Here is a 13226-nt window from a genome sequence, read left to right as displayed (position 1 = left end):
AGAACAAAGGATTGAGCAAAGACCAAAGGAGAGTGAACATGCTGCCCTATAGGGCCTCCCTCCCAGGAGGCAGAGAGGCAGGAATATGAAAACCAGAGCCAGAATGCAGGGGACTGCTGCAATCTTGGCCCTGCAGGCCTCATCTTCCACCAAACTGTGAGCAGGCTCCCAACTGATAATCACATCTTCTTAGGATCTTGGATTATTCACATCTTCCAGGAGTGTCACAGCCTGAGATAGCTCCCCAGAGGAGACACATGGCACACCTGGGACTGTGCTCTCTCTGTGTATCTGGGAAACCGAGCAACCAGGACCAGGGAGGTGAATAAGATGCATGGGCCACCAGTGACAGTGCGCTCACCAAGCACCTGGACTCCTGAGCTACTCAGACCTGGGATTGGGACAAAACACACAGCCCATCTGGGTCTGTGTCCCTGCGGGGCACCTGAGAACCTGAGCAATTTAGTCCTGGGAACTTCATGAAATGCAGTGCCCATGTGGGACAGTGCCCCTGAAGACCACCCTGGAGCCTGAGCAGTGTAAACCCTGGAAGTACATGCCAACTTGGTCTGTGGCAAGCCCAGTGTGGTCCATCCACTGTGAGAAATCCCCACACGTGAGAGCAGTATTTGTTTGCAGAGTCCCTTCTTCCCTACAAAACAACTGAACAAGTGAGTCTAAGTAAATGGCCACCTTTGCCACCTTGTGTCAGGGCGGAAATTAGACACTGCAAACAGAGGAAACCAAATTTTTTTTCAGTTTTTGTGATTGACATGTTTTGTTTTTTCTGTATTGTATTTTTGAGAATCTAACTGCTTTTCTAGGTTTTTAATCTTTGCTTTTTGATATCTGTTATCAATTTTGTACCTCTAAGAATCTAATCTTCAGTATCCATTTTCACTTAGGGATTTGATTACCAGCTTGATTGCTCTCTCCCCTTTTGACTCTCCCTTTTCTCCTCCAGGTCACCTCTATCTCCTTTCTCCCTCTTCTCTTCTCTAAATATTTCTGTGAATCTCTGGGTGTTCCAGGCTGTGGAGAACACTTAGTTATTTGATTACTGGCTACATTGCTCTCTCTCCTTTTGATTCCCCCTTTTCTCCTTCTGGTCACCTCAATCTCCCTCATCTTCCACCTCTTCTCTTCTCTATATAACTCTGTGCAGCTCTCTGGGTGTTCCTGACTGTGGAGAATTGTTTCACCAATAAGACTAAGGGTTTTATCTTCTATGCTGTATGGACAGAGGAGTCTTGAGACTACTGTACGAGAAGACCAAAAGCCAGAGGCAGGAGGCTTAACTCAAAAAGTTTAGAACAACAGAGAACTCCTGACTCCAGGGAACATTAATAGACAAGAGCTCACCTAAAAGTCTCCACACCTACACTGAAACTATGCTCCACCCAAGAGCCAACAAGTTCCAGTGCAAGACACACCATGTTAATTCTCCAGCAATACAGGAAGACAATCCTGAGCATTAAAAGGCATGCTGCCCAAAGCCATGTCAAACTCATAGACATGCCAGAACTCACTACTGGAAACTTCTTTGTACTCCAGAGAGAAGATATCTAACACTACCCACCAGAACAGAGACACAAGCTCCCCCAACCAGGAAACCTTGACAAACAATTAGTCCATCCCCACCCACAGGGAGCAGATTCCACAATTAAGAGGAACAACGAGCTTCCAGTCTGCAGAAACGACACCCCAAACACAACAATCTAAACCAAATGAAAAGACAGAAATATTCAGCAGGTAGAGAAACGTGATAGAAACCCACCAAACCAAACAAAAGGCAAGGAGATAGGGAGTCTACCCCAAAAATAATTCAGAATAATGATAGTAAAGATGATCCAAAGACTTGAAAACAAAATGGAGTTACATATAAAGAGACTAGAGACAAGGATTGAGAGATGCAAGAAATGTTTAACAAGGACCTAGAAGGAATAAAAAAGAGTCAATCAATAATGAATAGTGCAATAACTGAGATCAACAGTAGAATCACTGAGGCAGAAGAGAGAATAAGTCAGGTGGAAGATAGAATGGTGGAAATAAATGAAGCAGAGAAGAAAAAGAAAGAATTAAAAGAAGTGAGGACAACATCAGAGACCTCTGGGACAATGTTAAGTGCCCTAACATTCAAATCATAGGTGTCCCAGAAGAAGAAGAAGACAAAAAAAAAAAAAAAAAAAGGGCATGAGAATATACTTAGAAGATAATAGTTGGAAACTTCCCTAATATGGGGAAGGAAATAGCCACCCAAGTCCAAGAAACCCAGAGAGCCCAAACAGGACAAACCCAAGGTGAAACACTCCAAGGCACATATTAATCAAACTAACAATATCAAACACAAAGAACAGATATTAAAAACAGAAAGGGAAAAGCAACAAGTAACACACAAAGTTATCCCCATGAGGATAACAGCTGATCTTTCAATAGAAACTCTTCATGGCAGAAGGGAATGGCAGGACATACTTAAGGTGATGAAAGCAAAAGGCCAACAACCAAGATTACTCTACTCAGCACAGATCTCATTCATATGAAGGAGAAATCAAAAGCTTTACAGACAAGCAAAAGCTCAGAGAATTCAGCACCACTAAACCAGCTCTTCAACAAATGTTAAAGGATCTTCTCTACGTAGGAAACACAGAAAGGTTTATAAAAATTAACCCAAAACAACAAAGTAAATGATAGTGGGATCATACTTATCAATAATTACTTTAAATATAAATCGGTTAAATGCCCCAGCCAAAAGACAAAGACTGGCCGAATGGATACAAAAACAAGACCCCTACATATGCTGTCTAAAAGAGACCTACCTAAAACCTAGGGCCACATACAGACTAAAAGTGAGAGGATGGAAAAAGATACTTCATGCAAATGGAGAGCAAACGAAAGCAGGAGTAACAATACTCATATTCAATAAAATAGACATTGAAATAAAGGCTGTGAAAAGAGACAAAGAAGGACACTACATAATGATCAAAGGATGAATCCAAGAAGATATAACAATTATAAATATATAGGCACTCAACACAGGGTCACCTCAATATGTAAGGCAAATATTGACAAGAATGAAAGGGGAAATTAACAATAACACAACAATAGTGGGGAACTTTAATACCCCACTCACACCTATGAAACAGAAAATTAGCAAGTAAACCAAAGTGCTAAATGATACAATATACCAGTTATACCTAATTGATATCTATAGGGCATTTCACCCCAAATCAATGGAATTCGCCTCTTTTCTGAAGTGCACACAAAACATTCTCCAGGATAGATCACATCATTGGCCAAATCTAGCCTTGGTAAATTTAAGATAATTGAAATCATTTGAGGCATCTTTTCTGATCACAATGAGGTAAGATTAGATGTCAACTACAGGAAAAAAAAAAAAACTATTAAAATACAAACATATGGAGGTTAAAAAGCACTCTTCTGAATAACCAACAGATCACAGAAGCAATAAAAAAGGAAATAAAAATATGCATCAAAACAAATGAAAACACAACAACCCAAAGTCTAGGGATTGAAATCTAGGAAAGATTGAAGGCAGTAGGAGAAGAGAATGACAGAGGATGAAATGTTTGGATGGCATCACCGACTCGATGGACATGAGTTTGAGTAAGCTCTGTGAGTTGATAATAGACAGGGAAGCTTGGTGTGCTGCAGCCCATGGGGTTGCAAAGATTAGGACACAAATGAGTGACTGAACTGAGTTACAATAGCTAAGACATCGAAGCAACCTAGATGTCCATTGGCAGACGAATAGATAAGGAAGTTGTGGTACATATACACAATGGAAAATTACTCAGCTATAAAAAAGAATGTGTTCCAGTCAGTTCTAATGAGGTGGATAAAACTGGATCCTATTATACAGAGTGAAGTAAGTCAGAAAGAGAAACACCAATACAGTATATTAACACACACACACACATATATATATATATATATATATATATATATATATATAGAATTTAGAAAGACAATAATGACAACCCTATGTGCAAGACAGCAAAGGAGACACAGATGTAAATAACAGATTTTTGGACTATATGGGAGAAGGCAAGGTTGGGATGATTTAAGAGAAATAGCATTGAAACATGTATATTACTACACATAAAATAGAAGAACAGTGCAAATTTGATGCATGAAGCAGGGCTTGTGCTCTGGGACAACCCAGAGGGATGGAGTGGAGAGGTAGGTAGGAGGGGGTTCAGGATGGTGGGATACATGTACACCCATGGCTGATTCATGTCGATGTATGGCCAAAACCACCACAATATTGTGAAGTAATTAGCTTCCAATTAATGTAAACTAATTAATTATAAAGTTTATAATTTCTGATACCAAGGATTTTACAGTGACAGCCTAAACAAAGTTGTCTGTTTGAAACCAAACTGCAAACTTGACAGTTTAAATTATATACGCCATATTACATCTTCTAAATTTAGAATGCTCTTTTGGAGATTAGAGTGCAATGTAGTTAAACTGTTTATATTTGGAAATTCTGAACTTTTAAAAGAAAGGCCAATTTGTTCGCATCACCCCTCATTATTTAAAACAGTTCGTGTGGCTTGGTGGCTGTGAGGTTTTAATTCCTTCTCCCTGTTGTGGTGTTATAATAGAAGCAACTTTGAAGAAAAAGTACACATTGTATTCATTTCTGCATTTCTTAAAAATAACATTCTCAACTTATCTACACAGTCAAAGGAAAATAAAATTCAGGACCCTCCTTTTCTCCCCACTCAAATTGCTATTTCTGAAAGACTTTAAGCCTGAATTACTTATGTGTACTTTACATTATCTGAATTTGTTGGATAATAATTCAAACTTTCACTTTGGTTCAGCAAAATAGGCTTTGAGGGATAAGTATGGCCAAGGAAGTTCTCTGAACTATTAATTATTTATCAACTGAATGCTTCATGTACTACTTACATAAAATAGATAATAAATAAGTACCTACTATATACCACACCTTTGGCCACCTGATGTGAAGAACTAACTCATTGGAAAAGACCCTGATGCTGGGTAAGATTGAAGGCAGGAGGAGAAGGGGATGACAGAGGATAAGATGGTTGGATGGCATCACCGACTTGATGGTCATGAGTTTGAACAAGCTCTGGGAGTTGGTGATGGACAGGGAATCCTGGCATGCTGCAGACCATGGGGTTGCAAAGAGTCAGACATGACTGAGAGACTGAACTGAACTGATATAACACATGGACCTCTACTCAATGCTCTGTAATGACTTATGTGAGAAAATCTAAAATTGAGTGTTTATAAGAAAAAAAAAAATATATATATATATGATTCACTTTGAGGTATGGCAGAAACTAACGCAATATTGTAAATCAACTATACTCCAATAAAAATTTTTAAAAAAGAAACACATACATTACCATATGTAAAATAGATGACCAATGGAATTTGTTGTATGATACAAAGAACACAAAGCTGGTGCTCTGTGATAACCTAGAGGGGTGAGGTGAGGAAGGAAGTTGGAGTGAGGTTTAAGAAGGAGGGGACATACATATATGCTGCTGCTAAGTCACTTCAGTCATGTCCGACTCTGTGTGACCTCATAGACTGCAGCCCACCAGGCTCCCCCGCCCCTGGGATTCTCCAGGCAAGAATACTGGAGTGAGTTGCCATTCCCTTCTCCAATGCAAGAAAGTGAAAAGTGAAAGTGAAGTCGCTCAGTCGTATCTGACTCTTAGCGACCCCATGGACTGCAGCCCACCAGGCTCCTCTGTCCACGGGAATTTCCAGGCAAGACTAGTGGATTGGGGTGCCATTGCCTTCTCCATATATATATATATATATATATATATATATATATATATGTATATATATATATATATGTATATATATATATATGGCTGACTTATATAGATGTATGGCAGAAGCCATCATAATATTGTAAAGTAATTATCTTCCAATTAAAAATAAAATTTTAAAAAGAAAAAGCTTCTGACAATATGCAACATACATTTATGATAAAAAATTATGATAAAAACTGTGCCATTAAGTGGACATAGAATGAACACACGTCAAGATAAACAGCCACATATGACAAGCCCACAGCTAGCATAGAGTCAACAATGAAAAGCTGAAAGCATTTCCTGTAATATCAGTACAAGGATGCTCACTCTTGCCATGTTTAGTCAACATATTATTGGAAGCCCTAACCAAAATAAAAAATCAAGAAAAAGAAATGAATTCAATTTGGAAAAGAAGAAGTAAAAGTCTAACTGTTTGCAGGTGACATGAAATTTTTTAGAAAATTATAAAAAGCCATTGAAAATCTACTAGAGCTCCTGAATGAATTTAGTAAAGTTGAAAGATACAAAAAAATATAGAGAAATCTGTTGCATTTCTATACACTAACAATGAAGTATTAGCAAGAAAAATTAAGGAAACAATCCCATTTACCATCACATCAAAAAGAAATACTTAAGAATAAGCCTACCTAAAGGAGTACGTCAAGGCTGTATATTGTTACCCTGCTTATTTAACTTATATGCAGAGTACATCATGAGAAACATTGGACTGGAAGAAGCACAAGCTGAAATCAACATTGCCGGGAGAAATATCAATAACTTCAGATAAGCACATGACACCACCCTTACGGGAGAAAGTGAAAAAGAACTAAGGAGCCTCTTGATGAAGTGAAAGAGGAGAGTGAAAAAGTTGGCTTAAATCTCAACATTCAGAAAACTAAAATCATGGCATCTGGTCCCATTACTTCATGGCAAATAGATGGGGAAACAGTGGAAACAGTGGCTGACTTTATTTACTTATTTTTTCACTCTAAAATCACTGCAGATGGTGATTGCAGCCATGAAATTAAAAGACGCTTACTCCTTGGAAGAAAAGTTATGGCCAACCTAGATAGCATATTCAAAAGAGGGAAATTACTTTGCCGACTAAGGTCCATCTAGTCAAGGCTATGGTTTTTCCTGTGGTCATGTATGGATGTGAGAGTTGGACTGTGAAGAAGGCTGAGCACCGAAGTATTGATGCTTTCAAATGGTGGTGTTGGAGAAGACTCTTGAGAGTCCCTTGGACTGCAAGGAGATCCAACCAGTCCATTCTGAAGGAGATCAGTCCTGGGATTTCTTTGGAAGGAATGATTGTAAAGCTGAAACTCCAGTACTTTGGCCACCTCATGTGAAGAGTTGACTCATTGGAAAAGACTCTGATGTTGGGAGGGATTGAGGGCAGGAGGAGAAGGGGACGACAGAGGATGAGATGGCTGGATGGCTTCACTGACTTGATGGACATGAGTCTGAGTGAATTCCAGGAGTTGATGATGGACAGGGAGGCCTGGACTGCTGCGATTCATGGGGTCGCAAAGAGTCGGACACGACTGAGCGACTGAACTGAACTGAACTGAACTGAGGATCCAGTTAACTGATGTCTTTTGTTTCTTTAGGTAGATATTTTTCTAAGTTTTTAATTCTTTTCATTGCAATGGTGAACGGAATTGTTTCCTTAATTTCTCTTTCTGTTTTCTCATTGTTAGTGTATAGGAATGCAAGGGATTTCTGAGTGTTAATTTTATATCCTGCAATTTTACTGTATTGTTTGATTAGTTATAATTTTCAGGTGGAGTCTTTAGGGTTTTCTATGTAGAGGATCATGTCATCTGCAAACAGTGAGTTTTACTTCTTTTTTCCAATCTGGATTCCTTTTATTTCTTTTTCTGCTCTGATTGCTGTGGCCATAACTTCCAAAACTATGTTGAATAATAGTGGTGAGAGTGGGCACCCTTGTCTTTTACTGACTTTAGGGGAAATGCTTTCAATTATTCACCACTGAGGATAATGTTTGCTGTGGGTTTGTCTAACAGCACACAAGGTTCTGTTTGTGCCCTCAAACAGTCTATTTCTTGATTCTGCCCTTGACCTGACATCCCAGCCTGCCAGGGGTAGACACCTTGAGAGAGGAGCCTCTGACCCAGTCTAGTAACAGGCAGAGGTGACAGTGGTTGACTTAAGAAGGGAAATGGCTTGAGAAAAGGCCAGGGCAATTGAAATAACTTTGCTGTGTCGGTGCAGGAGGGCCAAGAGGATCTACTCCACATTCAAGGTCAAAGGGGTGGCTGTGAGGAGATATCCCTCATCCAAAGTAACGAGTAGTGGCTGTGCTTTGCTGGAGCAGCCATGAAGAGATACCCCATGTCCAAGGTAAGAGAAACTCAAGTAAGACAGTAGGTGTTGTGAGAGGCATTAGAGGGCAGATGCACAAACCATAATCACAGAAGACTAGTCAATCTAATCACATGGACCACAGCCTTGTCTAACTCAATGAAACTAAGCCATGCCATGTAGGACCACCCAAGACGGGCTGGTCATGGTGGAGAGATCTGACAGAATGTGGTCCACTGGAGAAGGGAATGGCAAATCACTTCAGTACTCTTGCCTTGAGAACCCCATAAACAGTATGAAAAGGCAAAATGATAGGATACTGAAAGAGGAACTCCCCAGGTCGGTAGGTGCCCAATATGCTACTGGAGATCAGTGGAGAAATAACTCCACAAAGAATAGAGGGATGGAGCCAAAGCAAAAACAACAGCCAGTTGTGAATGGGACTGGTGAAAGAAGCAGGGTCTGATGCTGTAAAGAGCAATATTGCATAGGAACCTGGAATGTCAGGTCCATGAGTCAAGGCAAATTGGAAGTGGTCAAATGGGAGATGGCAAGAGTGAATGTTGATATTCTAGGAATCAGTGAACTAAAATGGACTGGAATGGGTGAATTTAACTCAGATGACCATTATATCTGCTACTGTGGGCAAGAATCCCTTAGAAGAAATGGAGTAGCCATCATGGTCAAGAAAAGATTCCGAGTTGCAGTACTTGGATGCAATCTCAAAAACGACAGAATAATCTCTGTTCATTTCCAAGGCAAACCATTCAATATCATGGTAATCCAAGCCTATGCCGCAACCAGTAATGCTGAAGAAGCTGAACTGTTCTATGAAGACCTATAAGACCCTTTAGAACTAACACCCCAAGAGATGTCCTTTTCATTATAGGGGACTGGAATGCAAAAGTAGGAAGTCAAGAAACACCTGGAGTAACAGGCAAATTTGGCCTCAGAATGCAGAATGAAGCAGGGCAAAGACTAACAGAATTTTGCAAAGAAAATGCACTGGTCATAACAAACACCCTCTTCCAACAACATAAGAGAAGACTACACATGCACATCACCAGATGGTCAACACCGAAATCAGATTGATTATATTCTTTGCAGCCAAAGATGGAGAAGCTCTATACAGTCAACAAAAACAAGACCAGGAGCTGACTGTGGCTCAGATCATGAACTCCTTATTGCCAAATTCAGACTTAAATTGAAGAAAGTGGGGAAACCACTAGACCATTCAGATATGACCTAAATAAAATTCCTTATGATTATACAGTGTAAGTGAAAAATAGATTTAAGGGACTAGATCTGATAGACAGAGTGCCTGATGAACTATGGAAGGAGGTTTGTGTCATTGTACAGGAGACAGGGATCAAGACCATCCCCATGGAAAATAAATGCAAAAAAGCAAAATGGCTGTCTGGGGAGGCCTTACAAATAGCTGTGAAAAGAAGAGAAGTGAAAAGCAAAGGACAAAAGGAAAGATATAACCATCTGAATGCAGAGATCCAAAGAATAGCAAGGAGAGATAAGAAAGCCTTCCTCAGTGATCAATGCAAATAAATAGAGGAAAAGAACAGAATGGGAAAGACTAGAGATCTCTTCAAGAAAATTAGAGATACCGAGGGAACATTTCATGCAAAGATGGGCTCAATACAGGACCGAAATGGTCTGGACCTAACAGAAGAAGAAGATATTTAAAGAGGTGGTAAGAATACACAGAAAAACTGAGGGGAAAAAAAAAAAATCTTTGTTTTTGGCTTCTACTGCTGCTGCTTAGTTGCTTCAGTCATGTCCGACACTGTGCAACACCAGACTCCTCTGTTTATGGGGATTCTCCAGGCAAGAATACTGGAGTGAGATACCATGCCCATCTCATTTTTTTTTTTTGTTGCACTGGGTCTTTACTGCTGCACACAAGCTTCCTCTCGCTGTGGCAAGAGGGGACTATTCTTTGTTGCTGTGCTTGGGTTTCTCACTTCAGTGGCTTCTCTTGTTGTGGAACACAGTCTCTAGGCATGCAGGCTTCAGTAGTTGCAGCATACGGTCTCAGTCATTATGGCTTGTGGGCTCTAGAGCATGGGCTCAGTAGTGGTGGCACATGGGCTTAGTTGCTCCATGGCTTGTGGAATCTTCCCAGATGAGGGATCAAATAGTGTCCCCTGCATTGGCAAGCAGATTCTCATCCACTGTGCCACCATGGAAGTCCCTTGGAGGAACTTTTTGAGGGTAATCATCCCAATCTGTCCTGTTTGTCCATGCCACCAATGAAGTAGCACTCGTTAGTCCTATGAAATGGCTGAGAATGCAAGTGAAGAGAACATCTGAGGATGTTGATTGGAATTTTGCATTGGAGGTGCAGAAGCTAAGGTCAAACAACTATTTCTAACAGACTTCTCAGTCAGGTTCATGGTAATGGCAATCTAATCATGGTTAGAACTCTCCAGAGTGGGAGGCAGACCTATATTCATTTAATTTAAGAAACTTGGAATAGTTTTGGAAAGTTGCACCAGGATGTTTCCCTTTATTAGGAATGCCTCAGAGATGTACTGGAAATAAATATCATTAATGATCCTCCCTAACACATATTTCTCAAGGTCTAAAGAGTTTTCTCCCTAAGTATCAGGTTGTTTCTCTCACTCTAGAAACACACACAAAAAAATTCAGTGCATTCCATTCTAGTAGCTATAATTGTACCTTGCTTACAATCATTCCCTACTTACACTGAGACTCTTTGTCTGGAAGGGTTAAGTGTAAGATAGTCAAGGGTGTTATTAATATCTATTTAAAAAAAAAATTGTATAGTGCCCAGTTCCTTTTATCTGATTATTATCCAAGTGGCCAAAAGAAAATGCTCTCTTTCTAAGGACAGCTGCATTTAATGACCAGATTAATTTACTAAGTAATATGGATCAAGGGAGTACAGCCAAAATTATTTTTGAACTGATTTTTGTAGAGTCCACTACAATGCTCAAAAATATTAAATGCCTGTGATAGAAGGGAGCATGGGAGTTCAATTACATTCCTTCACCACTAACTAATTGTTGAGTATCTTTGGCAATAAAAGGTGTATGATTGTTCATGTGCAAGTGGTTTGCAAAGACTAAAACATGACACAGATTAGTTTCATGGACCCCAGTGATGTAGCTAGAATCAGATAAGTGTGCTGATTCAGTGTCATGAACTGTAGCAGAAGGCCTGAAATTCCTGGGTCAGAGACAAATGAGTCAAATTTTATGTTCTCATTGGAAATTACTGGGAGAAAATCCCTTATGAGTTTCTCACACTCTTCCAGTCTTATGAGCAGAGACATTGACAGCTTTGTTCTTGACTGTATTTTCCAGGATGTTTGTATAGCAAGAAGCCTTAGAAGATACAGTGTCTCCTTGTGGGGAAGAAGAAAGTTACTGATTATCTTAATATAAATAATTTCTCCTTTCAGAGATAAAGAATAAGCAAGTGTTCTTGAAACCATTTTTAAAAGATTAGTGTCTCCTAAGTTCAAGGTTCCTTGGCTATGATGCAGACCCACTGCATGCACTGTAACCATCTGAGCCAATCTCCCTAATATCCTGATGGAACAGAGGGGATCAATTCAAGCATGATATTCTGATAAGCATGCTGCCTGCTCTTCTGTTTTTCCTTGAATAATAAAGTTCTCTATCTGTTTTTTTCTGTTAATATTCCTGAAAAGTGGCAGGCTAACTTGATAGCTTGCAAATAGGTAAAATTCCAGGCACTTCAGAGTTCTTAACAGACTACTGAGGCTCTTTGGATGACTATGCTTTGGCCAAGGAAAAGTTAAATCTTGTTAAAGCCTGACCTCAGGCTTCAAAGATACTCTTTTCCTTTTATTTCTTTTATTTGGACTGGAAAATGCCTTCCTCTTTAATTACAGATAGAGGAATCAAGGTGAGGTGCAGAGATGGGAAGTAGGTTTAAGAGAGAGAGAGGAAGTTATAGATGTCTTTCATTAAATGACTCAAACCGGCTTATCAAGGTAACAAAGGGAGCCCTGATAAAGAAACAAAACGTGTTCATTTGGCTGGTATACATTTTAAAATTTATCTCTCGGAAGTGAATACAGTGAAAAGAATAGAAGAAAGTAAGGAACTCTCCAGATGGTTAAATAGAATAACCACTAAGATATTTTTCATCTCTGAAAATCTTGAAGTTGTCACTTCTTTTCATGTATTGGAAGCTATAATAAAATAACATACACTGGCTGGCTTATGTTGTTGTTCAGTCATCAAGTCATGTCTGATTCATTGCGACTCCATGGACTGCAGTACGCTAGGCTTCCCTGTCCCTCACCATCTCCCGGTATTTGCCCAAGTTCATGTCTTTTGAATCAATGATGCCATCCAACCATCTCGTCCTCTGGAACCAAGAAAAATTAATTTCTGTTGTTTTTAAGCCACCTTTTTGCCCTTTCATGGCTCACTGCCTTGTTGCAGTGCAAGGGCTTGCATAATTCAATGAAGCTATGAGCCAGGCTGTGTAGGGCCACCCAATATGGATAGGTCATAGTGGAGAGTTCTGACAAAATGTGATCAACTGGGGGAGGGAAAGGCAAACCACTCCAGTATTCTAGCCATGAGAACCATATGAACTGTATAAAAAGGATGGCCTATAAACAGCAGAAATTAATTTTTCATAGCTCTGGAGGCTAAGTCCAAGAAAGGTGCCCACAGATTCAGGGTTCAATAAGAAATTCCTGGTTCTTAGGCAGCCATCTTTTTATGTGTCCTCACATGGCATAAGGGGCTAGGAAGCTCTGTGGTATTTCTTTTACAAAAGCAGTAATCTCATTCATGAGGCTCCACCTTCATGACCTAATCAACACAAAACCCCACTTCCTAACACTGTTGCTTTGGGATTTTTTTTTTTACCACTAGTGCCACCTGGAGAGTTAGAAATCAATGGGTAAGCCAGACCAAAATCTCATCTGAAGGCTCTGTGGAAGAAAACATTTTCAAATTCATTCTGGTTGTGACTGAATTCAGTTCCATGTAACTCTTAGACTGAGGTCCCAGTAATTGTTATTAGTCTGGGGTTGCTATCAAGTCCCAGAGA

This window comes from Capricornis sumatraensis, chromosome X (assembly GCF_032405125.1).
Source record: "Capricornis sumatraensis isolate serow.1 chromosome X, serow.2, whole genome shotgun sequence".
NCBI classification, from domain to species: Eukaryota; Metazoa; Chordata; class Mammalia; order Artiodactyla; family Bovidae; genus Capricornis; species Capricornis sumatraensis.
This window is presented reverse-complemented; position numbering follows the sequence as displayed.